Here is a 16,141-nt window from a genome sequence, read left to right as displayed (position 1 = left end):
TAACCCTTTTTAGCACGTCCTGCCCTTGGCCTCGACTGTGCATGGCTCTGTACAGAGGGACGGGTAAAATTGCATCACACACATCTTTGTACAGCTTTTTACGTGACACTGAGAACGGATACTCATTAGAAAATCTAACAGACAAAAAGCGAATACTTAGAATCACCTCCTTGAGATACCCGCAGACTGCGCCATTCATGTGATCTGTACCGACTGCGATCCAGATGCAAGGCCCGCAAGAATGTACTTTCGTGAGTGTATGTCGAAATTTGTTGAATTGCAGAAAACGCAGGAGATTGTACCTGAGTGGTTATCGAGAGTGGAACCCTTGACAGTGCTCAAGGAATTTTAAAATTGATGTCTGTCCAGTAGGACGGACAACATTTGATGTTATTTATTCTATGTGTTTGTGATGTGGTTTATGTCTGGAAGCAGGCAATAAAGCAAAAAAAAAAAAAAAAAAAAGTTTCAAGCACCGGCGTGGCTCAGAGGTTGAATACTGGGCTCCCACGCAGAGGACCCAGGTTCGAACCTCGTTCCATCCTGGAATTTTTTTCTTATTTAGTTTTTTTTTCTAATTTCGAGCGATACTGGTTACGGACACCGGCGGCGGCGGCGGCAGCGGCGCCGGCGGCGGCGGCGGACAACTACGGCGCCAAAAACGGCCGGTGAAATGATCTCATAACAGCTTTCGCTGTAAAAGACGTTTACATGCGTACCACGTAGGTTACATAAGCGCCGCAAATACACTCTAAGCACGGTAACGTTTACTAAAGGTGCACATTTTCACAAATTTGTGTACCTATAAAATAGAAGTTATCTAGTAACCTTTGCGAAATAAGATTTATTAAAAATGCACAAATTTACTTTTAAAATGGAAGTTACGGAAATATCCTTTAGTACCCGTTCACAATATCGAGCGTTCTCACGTAAAAATAGAGGTTACGTTGTACAGTACACGGTATACTGTTTACACAAAACGGCTTGCAGGAGATTTTACACGGCCACCGCTCTGCGCCTCTTCTTTCCTTCGCTCTTCTTTCTTCGACGCATTCCAGGAGGTTATGCTCATCGCATGCTTGGATGAGCCAGGTGTGCCACAGCAACGGAAGCACAGCCTTTTACTCTTTCGCACATCGTGCTGCGCATGCCTCGTGTTTTTTTCTTCTCACATGAACGTGTATGATAACAAATGATCTTAGTCGGATGTTTGATAATATACGCCCAAACACTCATGTTGTAAAGTCAAACACAGAGCAAATACTGCCAATAACAATGCATTACATAAAAACATGGCACGATTTATTTTTCTGACACGACCCATCTCGTACAGCAGCGTAAGCATGAGCATGAATTCAGGTAAACACGACATTAGTACATATACACAAGCAAATAACGTACTGAAGAGAGAATATTGCTTACCTGCAAATCACATTTACTACTGTCTTCGGGCAAGGTAACAACAGATGCAACCCGCTCGACAATTGCCAGTCTCAGGCAAGCGAAGAATCAGCAATGCAGCTCGTCGCAACGGCCGCGCAGCCCACTGAAAGTGCCCGTTGCAATGCCTCGTGGCTGATTTGCGGCGGATCGCGCACGTTATTAGGGAATTTTAGCTTGTAACGTATACTTCTTTACGTTACCGTTACCGGATTACGTTTACCGTTTTCCCGGAACTCGAGTTTTAGTAAAGTTTTTTAGCTGCAAAAACGTAAACCTTTACGTACGTGCGTAAACCTTTACGTTTGCGCAAACCACTAAGTGGTGATGATAACTGCATTTAAACTGAATTTAAACTACATTTAATTTAGATAATATCATAAGAGATAATATCATATCGACAAAATCATAAGAGAGGTTTTAAGCGTGTGCACTATCACGGTATAAGCGAAGGGGTGTAGCAATACCGGGTTACCGGTATTGCTACACACGCAACGGATTCCGGCGCCGCGACATCTGTGCTAACCGACTGCACGGATTCAACCGCACTATACTGCCTGGGCACGCGCATAGTGTCATGACTCGCGACTCGCAACTGCGCCGCTAGGCTCACTCGAACTGCTCGGTGACGACGCGATCATCGCCTGCTCGCCACCGCAAAGGATATTGCGTAGCAGAAGGATGCCTGGGCCCCCGCCCTGAAATTTGCTTGCCGCATCTGCGTCCTGCGGTTGCCTGTGAGCGTCAGTATCACAATGAAAACTTCTCCGATCCGACATCGGTATCAGAGACATCTTTAAACTCGACAACCCGTGTTGCCGCCACCGCATCTTTCGCCCCTGCCTCGAGTTCGAACTCGGCGGTACCCTCACACTCCGTCGGGAGCATGCTAACCGACTTGGCGCGTTCTTCTACCGGAAGCACATCAATGTTATTAGGGGCGTCCGCGTGCGGTTCGACGTCAGCCACCTCCTCGATAGTGCTCACTAGCGACGGGAGCTCATCGCTCACCGATTCGTGCACAGAAACATGTGGCACAGAGCCTCTTCCTAGTGCCTCCCCCTCAGCACGGTGGCTCTTACGCAAAGCTCTGGCCCGCCCTAACTTTGCCAACTCTAGCTCCACCTCGAGCAGCCGGTGCCGCTCTACTGCCAACTTGGGATTAAGCTCTGTGCTCTCTCGACCAACCACGCATTAACGCTGTGTCGTAGACCACAGGCGTTGAATACGCCCATGAAGCATACAGATCTAATGCTGTTTCCGACACAGGTGGCCTAGAGCCTTTTCCTAGTGCATCCCCATCGGCACTCCGGCTTTCCCGCAAAGCTCTGGCCCGGGCTAACTTTGCCAACTCTAGCACCAATTCGAGCAGCCTGCGGCGCTCTTCTGCCAACTGGAGATTCAGCTCTACTCTGTCTCTCGACCAACCACGCATTAACGCTGTGTCGTAGACCGCAGGCGTTGAATACGCCCACGCGGCATAGTCATATAATTCTGCCGTACCAAGCGACATTTCCCTCGGCTCGAACACGAACACAGGAGCGAAAGAAAATGAGGTCGAAGCGACTCACTTTGTTTGGTTGCCGGCTACCGTCTCCGATGAATGCAACTCGACCATGTGCGATGATGGAAGAAGCCGTGGGTCGCTGGTGGTGACTCGACGAGGGCTGCCTTGATCCATCCGCTCCTCATTATCCTCCGAGAAGAAATGGTTATCTGCAGCGTCTAGCTGCTACAGCTACCTGCTGCAGAGTCCGTTGATTTTTTTCAGAAGCCACGGATGTGGCTATTTCGCGCAAAGAAAACACAAGGGGATGGGTTAAGGGGAACGCCAAGGCTTCTGAAAGAACATGAAGCGACTAGCCCCACAACGTGTGCCTCTAGAGCCCGTTGATAAGGTGCGGATCAGAAATCGATATCTTCATCAGTAACTTCTACGGCCGTAGTGATGTCTTGCTCAACTTCTCCGTCACTCTTCTCTAACTCAGCGAGCCCAATCCTGTCGACTGCGCCAGTCAAGTTCACGTTCTTTTGATGATGGGAAACCATAACCACACTCGGCGCCTGAGACGCACCACCCGAGGTGAGACAAACGAAGTGGGAGGTGAAATTAAGGTTAAAGATAGAAAACTACGCTCCACACTCGGCGCCCGAGACGCACCACCCGAGTTGGTATAAACGAAGTGGGAGGAATTAACGTTGGATTCGCTGGTCGCTTGAAGAATAAGATACGGTGGAGAAGCTTAGAGAAAAACCAAGGCAACTTATATTTACTGAATTACAGAAGAATTACAGGCATAAATGTTACAAATAAATAAAGAAGAACAAACACTGGAAATGAACCATCTGTAGGGCGAACCTACGAGATTTGGCGGAGCCGACGGTGCCTAACACTTTAATCCCGGTTCAGAACGCCAGACGGAACAGCGGGGCCGCTTTTTATTACCCTGATGCTCCGCCTTTACATTAGTGCCCGTGAATAGCCGCCTGTTTGCCCTGTAATTGGGTGGTCCATGCAGCAAATCAACGAACTCGCTGCAAGGTCACTGCCTTCTTACACCTATGCGGACTGAGGCTCCTCGCCCCAAGCAACACACAAACAAGAGGCAAATAAAAGCTAAATAAACTAAAGTTGTTGTGACCAGGGCAGACTCAGCTGACGCGTCACGTGTCTAGAGCTAAGTGCACGCGCGCAGTGATAAGAAAAGAAAAAGAAAAACGTCCTTAAGGGAAACGTCCCTGGTGGCACGTCAAACACCCTGCTGAAGGGACGGCAAACCGCCTGTCTTGTGGGTGCCCCGACCACCCTCGGGCCACTTCGCTGCTTCCCCTCCGCGCAAAATGTCGCACGTGGCACCACTCATAAGCCCGTTTTCCAGCTCCCGCTCCAGCGATTTTGCCGAACTAGACTGGAAAGCAAAGTGCGGAAATGGATACCACGCCGAATGGAGGCCAGCGCGCAAACAATTGTCAAAGGTGCCGACCGGGCGTCCGATGCCCCACGACGTGAGCCCGCTCCTCGTCGTTCACGCATTCGAGCGTCAAGGGCATGTCCGCTGTTCGAGCCACCTGATGCACGCCACACATGACGAATGCTTCCGGTGACCGCGCGGTGCACAAAAAGCGGGCCGCTTCCTCTTGTACCTCCTTGGGTGGCGCCCGCGAAGCGCGCGAACGGCAAACGGCGGGGCCCGGAGGCGGCCCATTCATGCGCCCCCGAAAGGCATAGCTGAGCAATCAGGGAGGTCATTACGACAGCGTTTCCGACCCTCCCTGCCGCCACCCGCGAGTGGGGCCGGGCTCCTTTGTCCCGGCCGCGACAGGAAACCCGATGGGCTCACCAATCTCCGGAGTCCAAGCACTTCCTGGGCGACGCACAGGCACTTCGAAGCACCTCGACCGGCATGGCCCCTCAAGTTGGCCGCACCAAGTAAACAAAAAAAAAGAATCGTGCGTCCGGTTTTGACGGCGGTCCTACAGATGAAAAAATAATATTGCAGTAAAGGTTTGCAAAACCTACACAAATAGTGGTTCACGCAGACATAACAAAGACTAACAACAAAACAACAAATGGAAACAGGCATCGTAAGGAACCAAGTTTTTTGCCGTTATCGTGTAAAACACAACCTGCAAATAGTAGCTTTTGTAACACGCCACTTGGCGACAAGCTTGCAGCACAAGATGATGTGACCCGCTTTTAAACAACAAAAGAAATTGGTTAGGCTCCTTTGCGTGGGTGCCACTCACCTCTTTTCCTACGTCGTCTTGTCCAACCAAAGGAAATGTAGGACCGACTGCCGCGTTGACAGGGCGAACGCCGCTGTTGCTTTTCCCATCACGAGCGGTGAGGCGCCAGACCACAGCGGCACCTTTGTTCCCCCGAGAGTGGCTGTCAGCTGGAGTGAAGAGGCGGGAGAAGTGATCCGGGATTCTGGGAATAACCAAAACACACACATTGATTATTTGTATTTAAAACCACGCGTTGTTCAACACACCGTATTGTACACACATCTGCCACCAGTGTTTCGTTCTAAATTCACAACAAAAACAAATTTTCACGTAAAAGGCAGCAGGAACCTCGTCTCGCCATAGGCACTGGCTATACACGAATGAAAGCACTTCTTTTCTGAGAAATCGCTTCAAAATTTTATTTCAGAAAAAAAACACGGCTTTGCACCGGCATATGCTGACACCAAAGCACATCCTCCGGCAGTCCGGGCACGCCGTGAGCGATTACAGACCGCATGTTTTACCAAACGTAACCCATCCTTAAATACTCAGATAAACACATGCGAGTACGAGGGCCCAAACGACACCCAGCGCGTGCGTACACCGTCAACGTCGAGATCAGACGTGTCATATGCTAGAGTTACCGCACATAGCTACCACAATCACGTACACTCACTCGATTCTGTTATAACGCCCAACGTCGTCGCAGTGTATGCCAACCACGAAAACAGCAAACAGAAACGAGGGAAAAGAGTGCACGGCGGCGGCCGCAACAACGCGTTCCGTCGAAAGTCTAGAGCTTTCTCACTTTACCGGCGAGGCGTGTCCAACTTGAATGACTACCGCGTACGTTCTGGAAGCACCGTACTATATCTGCACCTCAAACTACAGTCTTTAAGCCAACAAGAACCATTATATATAGTGCATCTGAGCGTTCTGTACACCGGCATTTTTTTTCACGTTCCCACGCGCGCAAGCACGCTGAACACTCAATGTCGATCGATATGTTATTGTGAACATTATGTCCACTGTCTTCTTCTCTTCTCAGCCAGTTCGCTCTTTTTCTTCCTGTTTGCGCTATCGACATCTTGCACATTCAGTAGTGCATACACAACGTGCGATCAGCAAAAAATGACCCTTGATAATTGTTTGCATCGCTCACTTTATGGGACATTGCACAGCAACGCGCATAACGGTGGCAACTCGTTAACTGACAGCTTTAGTTGGGCATCCGCAACAGCCCTGCGGACACAGGCTGTTGTTGGAAATGGCTGGCAGATTACTTCCGCAGAGCTGCTGCAGACGCCCAGCTAAAGCTGTATAATTAGTACCTACGAAAGCAGTGCACTCACCGTTAACTGGCGCCCGTTGTCCGTGTCCGCAGCTCCATGAATATTCTGCCTTCGAAGCGTCACTTCGTGTACGGAGCCGGCGTCAACATCCCCGAAGGCGCGCATGAACAGACACACGCAACCCGCGCAACCAACGTAACCACACAACGCATTCCAATAGACGAGGAGACAGAGAGGAGACAGAAGGACAGAAGCGGAGCACCACCCCGCCTCCGTCGGCGAGCCAACGCGCCACAACGGCGCCAAAGGGCAAGCGCGCGATATGTATGTATCGTGTATACAGCGGCGCCTTTACGGAAGCCAATCGAAACGCGCTTCAGGAGAGTCCCTTGACTCCAGCCGACATGCTAACTCTCTTTCTCTGCCTGTACCTTCCAAAAGGGGTCAAATGGACACCCGAAGAGAGGCACGCGGCCGTGACCCTCTTTTGAGTCTTTTTTTTTTCTTTGAGTGTACCACAGAGCGACACCATTTCTTAGGTCGGAAGTAAGAAACTGTCATGGGGACTCCCTATATATTTAGTGCATACAGAACGTATTAGAAGAGGAAGACGCAATAGCGTGAACCAAAGGGGGCTAGCATGGTCCGCAATGGAACTGCGCAACAACTGGACCCACAGTAAAAATGGCAGACGCAGCGCTGTGTATATACTGTCGTTGTTACGCTTAGTTAAGCACCGGCCAGCACAGTTCAGTGCAATTACACGCTCTGCGTTATGCCTAATTCAATCATATGGGGCATATCAAATGATTTTAATTACCGCAAAATCCCGAGCAAGCGCCCCTCCCCCCCCCTACGGTGGAGGATAATTCGACAATATTTGGAGGGGGGCCCTTGCTCGGTCATGGATCAAATTCAAGATGGTGGCGGAAGAGCCGCTAAGAAGCAAGAATGCACACCCGTTCTTCTAATGAAATGCTTTATTGGGTATGCATGCATTCACTGTTTTCATTCGCCTTCATCGGGAGAATAAAAACAGTGAATGAAACTGAACATGGTGGGAGGGGAGGCCGTATACTTGAAATCTCCCGAAGAAAGGGGGGGGGGGGGCTTGCTCGGGATTTTACGATATGCATAAAGAAAACGCAATGAAGAGCTCCTGCGACATAGCGTTATTATACCTATAGGGTGTCTCGTCAAGGATACGCTTTCACCAACGACACTACTTAGTGCAGCAGTGACAGCACTAATTGAGAAAATGAGAACTAGAAGTAAGAATAAGGAAACTACACGACGACTAAGGTTAATTGGGACGCAGTATATAACATATTGACAGCCCTGTAGTTTTTTTCTTCGTTGGCAGTTGTTTTGTTTGCTATTCAAATTTTAATCTCGCTTATTGCATATAGTTCGCGTTTTTCACAGACTATGCAATAACACTCGCAAGAAAAATGGCGCATTCAAGGCTTTTGTAGCATATTAAGTTGTATAATAGCGCCATTAAGTTGTATGGGATACGAAAGGTTCCGTGATAAGTCCTCTACACAGGTGTTGTTTGAAAAGTTCGAATGTTGTTTTGTTTCGGCGTCCTCGCGCTTGCTTACCTCTCGAAAAAATTTTGCTTTGTAAGAGTAAAAAGTTATTCGGCCTGCCTGTATGTGAGATGTACTCAACACGAAACGAAGCTGTTAAGATAGCCTTTTAACGCCTTTATCTCAACACCGCTGTGGTTCGCATCAATCAGAACGCTCATTTAAAACGGGCAGGAATCTGGCTTTTATAAATTAAAATGAAAAAAGTTTTTGCTAGATGCCTTGCAAGACTCAGATCTGCAACACTTGCGTGTACGGCACGCTTCCAAGGCAGCTGAATTTTCTGTACCACATCAGTTCTCGGAGATCACTAATCAATTTTCATGAAACCAATTTTGAGCGCGCACAATGCACAATCGCTATCTTAAATATATCTCGTTAAATACGCAAAAATAGACACCAATAAAGGGAGAGGAGGCGCGCACGAAGATGACCACTGACTTCTATCTTGGGTGGAAAGAAGCCCTTGTTTTCTTTCCTCGCTCTTCTCTCTCCCCCTTTTCTTTTGTTCTCGGCTGTTGCGTTCTCGATCAAGTTTCGCATTGCTTAGGAAGACGGAACAACGGAGTATATATAGCTCGGTCGTGCGCATTATAATTTTCAAAATATGGCTTGATAATAAATGCATAATTATATACCGATACTTTTTAAAGCGTAGTAAACGTAGAGCTCTTATTTTAGTTTACCCTACATATCCAACGTTCATAACTTAACTGGGCCTTTATCAGCTGTTAATTATCAGCCCCAGTTCGCGTTGGGAAGACAATGCTGATGGGAAGACAGATCGACCAAATAAACCAAAGTTATAAGTGGCGATGCTTCGCGATTAATTACTCATTTTTGTAACTCTCGGTCGTTTCACACAGATAAACTCACTTTGTGACATTTGAAGGAATGCTGTAATTGAGCCGCATAAAGTATGCAGTATCCGCGAATTCCAGGTACTGGGAATATGAAAATGGTTTCCTATATAGCGTAAGCACATGAGGACAGAACTGACTTCATTCAAGAAAAAATATTTGTTCAAGACATTTCTGCTCGTCTGCTTACATTAGAGGCGGGATTTGTATGCTTTAAAGATTACTTTTATGTCATCACAAAAAAGGACACTTCAGGTCACTCGCTCTTTCCCCATTAGCGGCGCTGGTTTTGGGCTTGCTTTGGGAACCGTACATACACGCGTCCTGTGCGACAGCTGTCCTGGTATCTATGGCGCATGAGTAATTATTGCTTGGAGGGCTAACAGGTCTGCGGACATATGCACTGCATTTAAATGCACTAACACAGTGTACACGTACTACATCGCCAACGCTCCGGTAAAACAACTCTTTAGCACAGTTGGAACAGGGCCTAGCCAGGCTAGTGGCCTGCTTACGTCTGAAAGTATGAGCGATGTGCGCGCAAGCACTATCGCTGCTGTTGAGCAGATGTTTGCGCGATCCGCGACTGCGACGCTGGAGCGGTAGCGTTTGTGCTCCCAATAACGTCTGACTGCACTATGATCCGCACAGGCTCTAAGGGGAATATACAACCCAATTTCGTCTGCACAGACACTGGAACTTCGTTCGTTCATTTTTGGTTTTGCCTCATATACCGACGATGTGCGACCTGGCGACGGAGTGTTTTCAATTTTCGTTGAACCACCACCGGACTTGAGGGCAAACGCGCGCGCCTCGTCTCCTCTCCAGCCCGGCCGTGGCAAAAGGATGGGGTTAACAACCCAAACCGCGGTATTGTCACGTGATCGTGACGTCGACGAAGGAAGCAGTCAGCACGTCCGAGATGAAACTCTTTATTTGTCCGAACTTGTGGCCGGAATAGTGAAAGTCAACTACAGCAATACACTGATAGTGGCGAACAGAGCGTCGACCGTCGATCAACTGACAAGCGGTGAAGCGTGTCGGCATTTATACATGTGCCGTCGAATATTCTAGCGTTATCGCTGGTTGTCGCGCATGTTCTAGAATAAGCTCGAGTGTTCGCGTCTTGCGTGCAATCTTAACAAAACGATCTACAATAATCGCGAGGCTTCTCGAACATTGAGGCACGGTTTGCGCTGAGCGTTGCTGACAGTCTTCGTGGGCGAAAACCGAATGTAGCAAAAGTGATAATAAGGAACGCACGTTGCAGTATGATAGTGAGAGACGCCGTAGGAGAGGGCTGCGAAACGTTCGACCACGTGAGGTTTTTAACGTCGCCTAAAGCCAAGAACATTGGTCTCAAGCACATTTCCTCCATCGAAACGCGGCCGCCGCGGCCGGGATTTGATCCCACTACTTTTGGGTTAGCAGTCCAGCACCATACCCAATACAACCGTGGCGGATACGTTGCAAAGGGAAGTGCTACTTAGACACGTTCCAGGCGAAGTCCACGAGGCTCTCCATTCTTTCATTCCGACAGCCGTGACTTGGAGTGTCTCCGCTCATTGAAGGAATGTGCTGATTGCGTGATTTAGTGCACGTGTCGCCGCAACTAAATGTACCACTCTTATGGCACGCTGAGCAGCTGCTAGGGCTGTGTTTCTACTGTCCTACATGAAGCTGCCTAGCTTTATGGGTCGCGCTGGAATCTCACTCCAGCGTTTAGTTAGAACATATTCTGGGGAGCATGAGAGGAACGGTGAATGTTGCTCTTGCTCTCAAATGTCCTTTCGTCTGGCCCATCTACCCGGTTTCCTTTTAGCCGCCTTTGAATCTCAGAGGGAAAACGATCAAGAAATTCAAAATCGAAGTGTGGTAAGCTGGCCCAGTTGGTAATTGTTTATTGCCGAACAGCGCAAAAAAGAACAAATTATCTTTTGCACAGTCTCCATATGTTTCTGGAAATTTTCCCTTATATAGGCTTGAGCTTAGGAATAGAGCTTCAGTTGCTAGCGCTTGTTTGTGCCTTTTCTTCATCCATGGTGTTTTGCACTTTTTTAGGGGCGTAGCTCCTCTTAGTCTAACCTTGTCACGTCTCCGTTGTCCGGCGTATCTCCCGGCAGCCGGCAGTAAACGGCAGTATCTGTCCGGTGGTGGTGGTGGTGGTGTGCGGCATGACCACCCTTACTGCGCATGCGCATACCCTCTCCATACACCTCCTCTCCAGTCCCCATGTCCCCTACCCCTCTCCAATACCCCTCTCCACTTCCCCTCTCCCCTCCCCCTTTCCACTCTTCCTCTGAAACGCGGGCTAGACATGCCGAAATTTTCTCCTGCGCAACGCCGCGACGAGCTCGAGCGCATGCGCGTCCCCTCCCCTTCTCTCTCCTCTCCTACGCTACCCCCCTCTCGGCCGCCTGTCGACCGCGTTCCCCGCTCGCCCTGTGAGAATTAACGGCCAGGCTAGATGGAAGATACGACGCGCGTAGCGTCCCTCTTCGCGTTCCACGACGCGAGGTCGGTAGCATGCCCAACGAACGCCAACGGAACGCGATAGTGCAAGTGCTCGCTTCGCATCGCCTCATGGTCCTCCTACGGTTCCCCCCCCCCCCTATCTTGCTTGCCTCGCGGCGCAGCGGCGCCGACGCAGGCAGCGTCGCGGCAGCGTCTTGGTTGAAAAAACCGACCGCTCGCGCTGTACAATTGTTCACTGACCACCCCGTATATATAGGCACCGGATTTTGACCTCCAAGGTAGTGCGTGTGTGCGATTTCTCCTGTGCGTGATTAAACAATGAACATTCACAGCGTACATGTAAAATTAAAGTGAGCTGCAAGTCGTCATAACTCTCACCGAACCTTTAGTATAAACGCGCCCGATCTCACGTCGGTGATGATGTACTGGGCAGAATTCACGGAATATTGACGGTTTACCGATGAACCTCCGCAGCTTCGCCCACTCATCATAATTCACTCCGTGGAAATGCTGTGATTTTTTTGCGCTGTTCCGCAATACAAAATCCATGCAGCAGCCGAACTTCCAGGGAAATGTTGTTGCGGAAGGAGATTGTTGTCTTCGACTGTTGTCCGGTGAGGATATTGTATTGAGAACGAACTGACTAGCAACCAGGCCTAGCCGGTACATTTTACACACCCCGAAGGTGGGTCGCATTCGTTAGTCGTGGTGTCGCCACAAGCTGCGCCAGCACTAGCTTCCAATGGAGCCTAGTGAGGCAAAGCGCTAGTGCACTGGCCGCTTCACCCACAGCGGTGGTTTAAAGAGATGGATGCCCCTCCTTCATCAATCGAACTGCCCAAAGGTTTCATCTTATAGTTACTTTGTACCCCTTTGTTATGCCTTTCCAATTGTGTATATGCGATAAGCTGCCGCTGAAGAGTGGCCTGAAAGAGGAGAGCACACGTCGAACAAAGCCTGATATTTCTACAACGATGCCGCTAACTCGTTCTTTTGGTTTGGAGTAATATCGATTCTGACTACTTAGCGATAGTAGTGGCCGCATCTCTAGCTTTGGGCGCTTGTGCAGCACCTTTACTCAAGGTCAATACAGAGACACTGTGCGTGTACACAATCCGAATCACTCGAATCACAAACCCTTTGAGACGCAAAAATGACTCGTTTTTGATATTGTGTACACTTAGATTGGCCGTGCCTTGTGAGTAGTGAACGAAACTTGATCCGAGCGAACAAACTTGCAGTGACTAGATTGTCACCATGGGGGATTATGTCGGAAGTAATCACAAGCGGTTGGACGTCGACAGGTGCCACAACACAATCAGTTACGGTTCGTAAACATACTCAGTACTTGTGCACGTCGTCTGAATCAACAGTCTCTGTCATGTGACTGATGATTCAGACGACGTGCACAAGTACGTCGTCTGAATCCCAGCCTCGGCGGCCGTATTTTCAATGGAGGCAAAATTGCTTGAATCCAGTGTACTGAGATATAGGTTCGCGTTAAGTAATCCCAGGTGGTCGAAATTTCCGGAGCCCTCCACTATGGTGTGGCTCATGATCATATCGTGTTTTTCAGACCTAAAACGCCAACAATTATTATGAGCAAGGCGTTGTCGACAAGCGAACAATGCTGAAACGGAAGGCAATCTCGCCTTAGAATAAGCTTGCAAACATAGGAATATTACAATGTGAACTGGATATGGTGGCGGATCCCATCAGTTGAAACACGAACAGAGCACTCTGCCGATGGCCGAACCGTACCGCTATCAGCACTGTGTAAACGAGCTATACTAAAAGGTGTAGTAAACCTGCAGATGCGAGAGAGGAGGCGAGAGCATCGTCCCAGGGATGATATAAGCTATCGAAAAGGAAAACAAGAGCCACAGTGCCCTTAGTTTCGAAGCGTGTCGGGAAGGGGAGACCGAGAGAAGGAACGTATTGAAGGCCGATGATTACTGGGAGAGACCACGGCATCCCAGGCGCAACGTATGTCCTCAAATACCGCAATAACGAGATACTGCGCTGGACGAGCGCCAGGTATGGTAAATTTGGTTAAGCACAGGGGTGCACTGCTGGGCAGTATAGAAGATACATGCATATTAGATACTCTTTGGGTATATTGTATTTGTACCACGATACACCTAGCAAGACGTTTATTACTATCCGTATTTCCGATACATGAAATAATGTATGTATCTTCAAGATGCAAGACACTGCGATTGCAACACCACCGTTCAAAACGATAAGGATCGGTTTAACTCCGCTTTCAACGGCAGATCGAGTGTCGTTCGCGCCGTGTCGATAAAAGCAAGGGCGCGAAAGCCTACACCGAGCCGACCGTCTATCTCATCGATTTCTTTTCTTTTGAGCTGTGTCACTGCCATCGCACTCGCTCTTAACAGTATGTCCTGTGACGCGTACTTCGATGCGCGCGGCGTCTATCGTGCGAATTCTGATGCCGCTGTTATGTCGTTATTGGAGTTTCTCTTGCTTGGTGCTTCTTTAGGAATTCTGAAGAATGCAGGAGTGTAGTTACTTTGCGTCTCGCGGTTTTCACGCATGAGTGGCTTGAAGGTTGTCGCTGATTTATGTTCAACTTACATGTGATGAGATTGACTTATACGCAAATAAGATCCTACTAACTGTTGCGCCACCGGTACCGATGCTAAATTTAATAGAAGAGGCCTAGCATAAGATATCTTCCTGCTATCTTTAATAAAATAATTTAAAATCATAATTTTATTGTTAGCACAAGTGCTTTCTTAGCTGTCCTTTTTTGCATCCCATGCATCACCTAGAGATATCTATCTTGAAGCTGTTTATGTCGGACGTTAGACCGTTCGGTGTGCGCGCAAAACCTCGCCGAGCGACAATGTGGCCATGCGTGGCCTAGCAACGCGTTGGAGGAAGGAAATGAGGAGAGGAGAAGGGAAGTGAAAATGAGCTGAATAAACAAATAAAACGACAACATTTCATGGCAAGGCGGGATTCAAACCGGGGAACCCACTGCCCGAAAGCGAGCGTCGTGAACACTCGGCTATCCAGGCACGCTCAGCGGAACAAACATTTATGGGAACCATCTGATTGCGTTGCTGGACGAGAAAACCAGAAAAAAAAAGAGAGAAAGAGAAAACGAGAAAGAAAGAAAGAAAAACAGACAGAGAAATAAATAGAGAAAAGAGAGATATAAAGAACGAGAAAGAGAGAAATAAATACAGTAAAATTAATAGAGAGAAGTAAACAGAGAGAGAGAGAGATTCTCACCTTGGCTTTCCCAGGCTTCACTGCCGCTTTCTATGCTCCCGTGGCTATATGTAGTCTTAACACGCTATCTCTAGGCTAGGCTTGTCTGGTACGCTAAGGAAGGCCGCCCAGCTGCGCAGTTTCTTAAGGCTTGGCGCCACGAGTGCGAAGCCACCATAATCTTCTTCCTTTGTGTTTTATGGACTATTTGCTGAAATATGCCTTTTGTAAGTGCTGCCAAATAAGCTCTGCTTTATTCTTACTTTTAAATTTGTGCGCCATTTCTACTACTATGTACATATTTACATTCCAAATGAGTTTACTGTTGTGCCATAGGCGAAGCTGACGACAAGTGTATGATAATCTGGGCATGCCTGGAGTGTACTTTTGCAAAAATTCTGCTTACTTAGTAAAATAGCGAAATAGAGTTTGTATTTTAATAATCGAAATTATTTCGAGCTTTCGGAAGTATTTTAGGAAGGGTATACGAGAACCATCCTCAGAACAAATGCTCCCTTTTTTCCCATAAGCGTCACAACGGGCCGCAGTAGGCAATTTTCTATGGGCACTGAATTTTCTCTTGTCTTACTTTAACAGGTAGTAGGTTGACGATATTTATGCTTAATAGTTATAGCTATCAGGGGTGCCACCTGTGTCCTGTTTCTATACATATTCACAGTGGCTGACACAGAACCGAGTTTTTATTTTACTTCGATATATTTGCTCACCTTTTTCTTAAGCCCTCCTTTTATTTCGCTCCCATTAATCGCTCGGTAAGCAGAGGTAGAAGTAGATAACGATATGCAAAGCGGTGGCCTAGGAACAATGCCCTCAGTATACGTTCACGGCCTCCTCCGAAACGTGAGGGAAAGGGAAATCTGGAGCTGTGGTGAAAGAAGTCGGGGAGATGCTTCCATGACCAACCTAGTGCACCCCCTGAGGGAGGGACCGAGTCAGTCCCGAAACATCGGGCTTTCTATAAACTTGGCTGGAGCCATTTGAACCTCCTAAAGCACGGTTCCCGCATCCATTCTGGACTGTGATGTACACCTTGCCGGAGCTGCGGACTCTTCTGGTGATGCACGCCTAACTGCTGTAGCTCTCACTACAGGCCGCATTTACTAAATGGTTGTTTCTTCTAGATATTTGCTTCAAGAGCAAGCCCTCGAGCCAAACAAGACACCAAGGCAAAAGAGAGACTTGCCTTGAACTCAGAGATGTGTCCGCTTGCATTCGTGATTCATCCACGTGCATGTTTTCAACGAACACATGCCCCAAAACCAAACAGCGTATTCTTTCGCGGTGCATCTTCGTGCTCATAACATGTTTCCTCACCTCTCACTAGTGATCCTTAATCATATAAGAGGCGACAAACTTGTTAACATTGCGGCTGCGGGCCGTCTTAAATGTGACTTCATATTACAAAACGGCGGACGCTCTTCATTTGCATTTCCATTACTAATCACCAGATACGGCCAATATTGTCGTTAAAGTAACGTTAATGGAGATT

At 48.3% G+C, this 16,141-nt stretch overlaps 1 protein-coding gene across 1 annotated transcript in view; it reads right to left on the bottom strand.

Moving 5' to 3' along the window:
* Positions 1–16,141, bottom strand: part of LOC119386793 (prodigiosin synthesizing transferase PigC) — a 283,713-nt gene that overhangs the window by 139,832 nt on the left and 127,740 nt on the right. The window lies entirely within an intron of this gene.

Source organism: Rhipicephalus sanguineus, chromosome 3 (assembly GCF_013339695.2).
Source record: "Rhipicephalus sanguineus isolate Rsan-2018 chromosome 3, BIME_Rsan_1.4, whole genome shotgun sequence".
NCBI classification, from domain to species: domain Eukaryota; kingdom Metazoa; phylum Arthropoda; class Arachnida; order Ixodida; family Ixodidae; genus Rhipicephalus; species Rhipicephalus sanguineus.
This window is presented reverse-complemented; position numbering and strand designations above follow the sequence as displayed.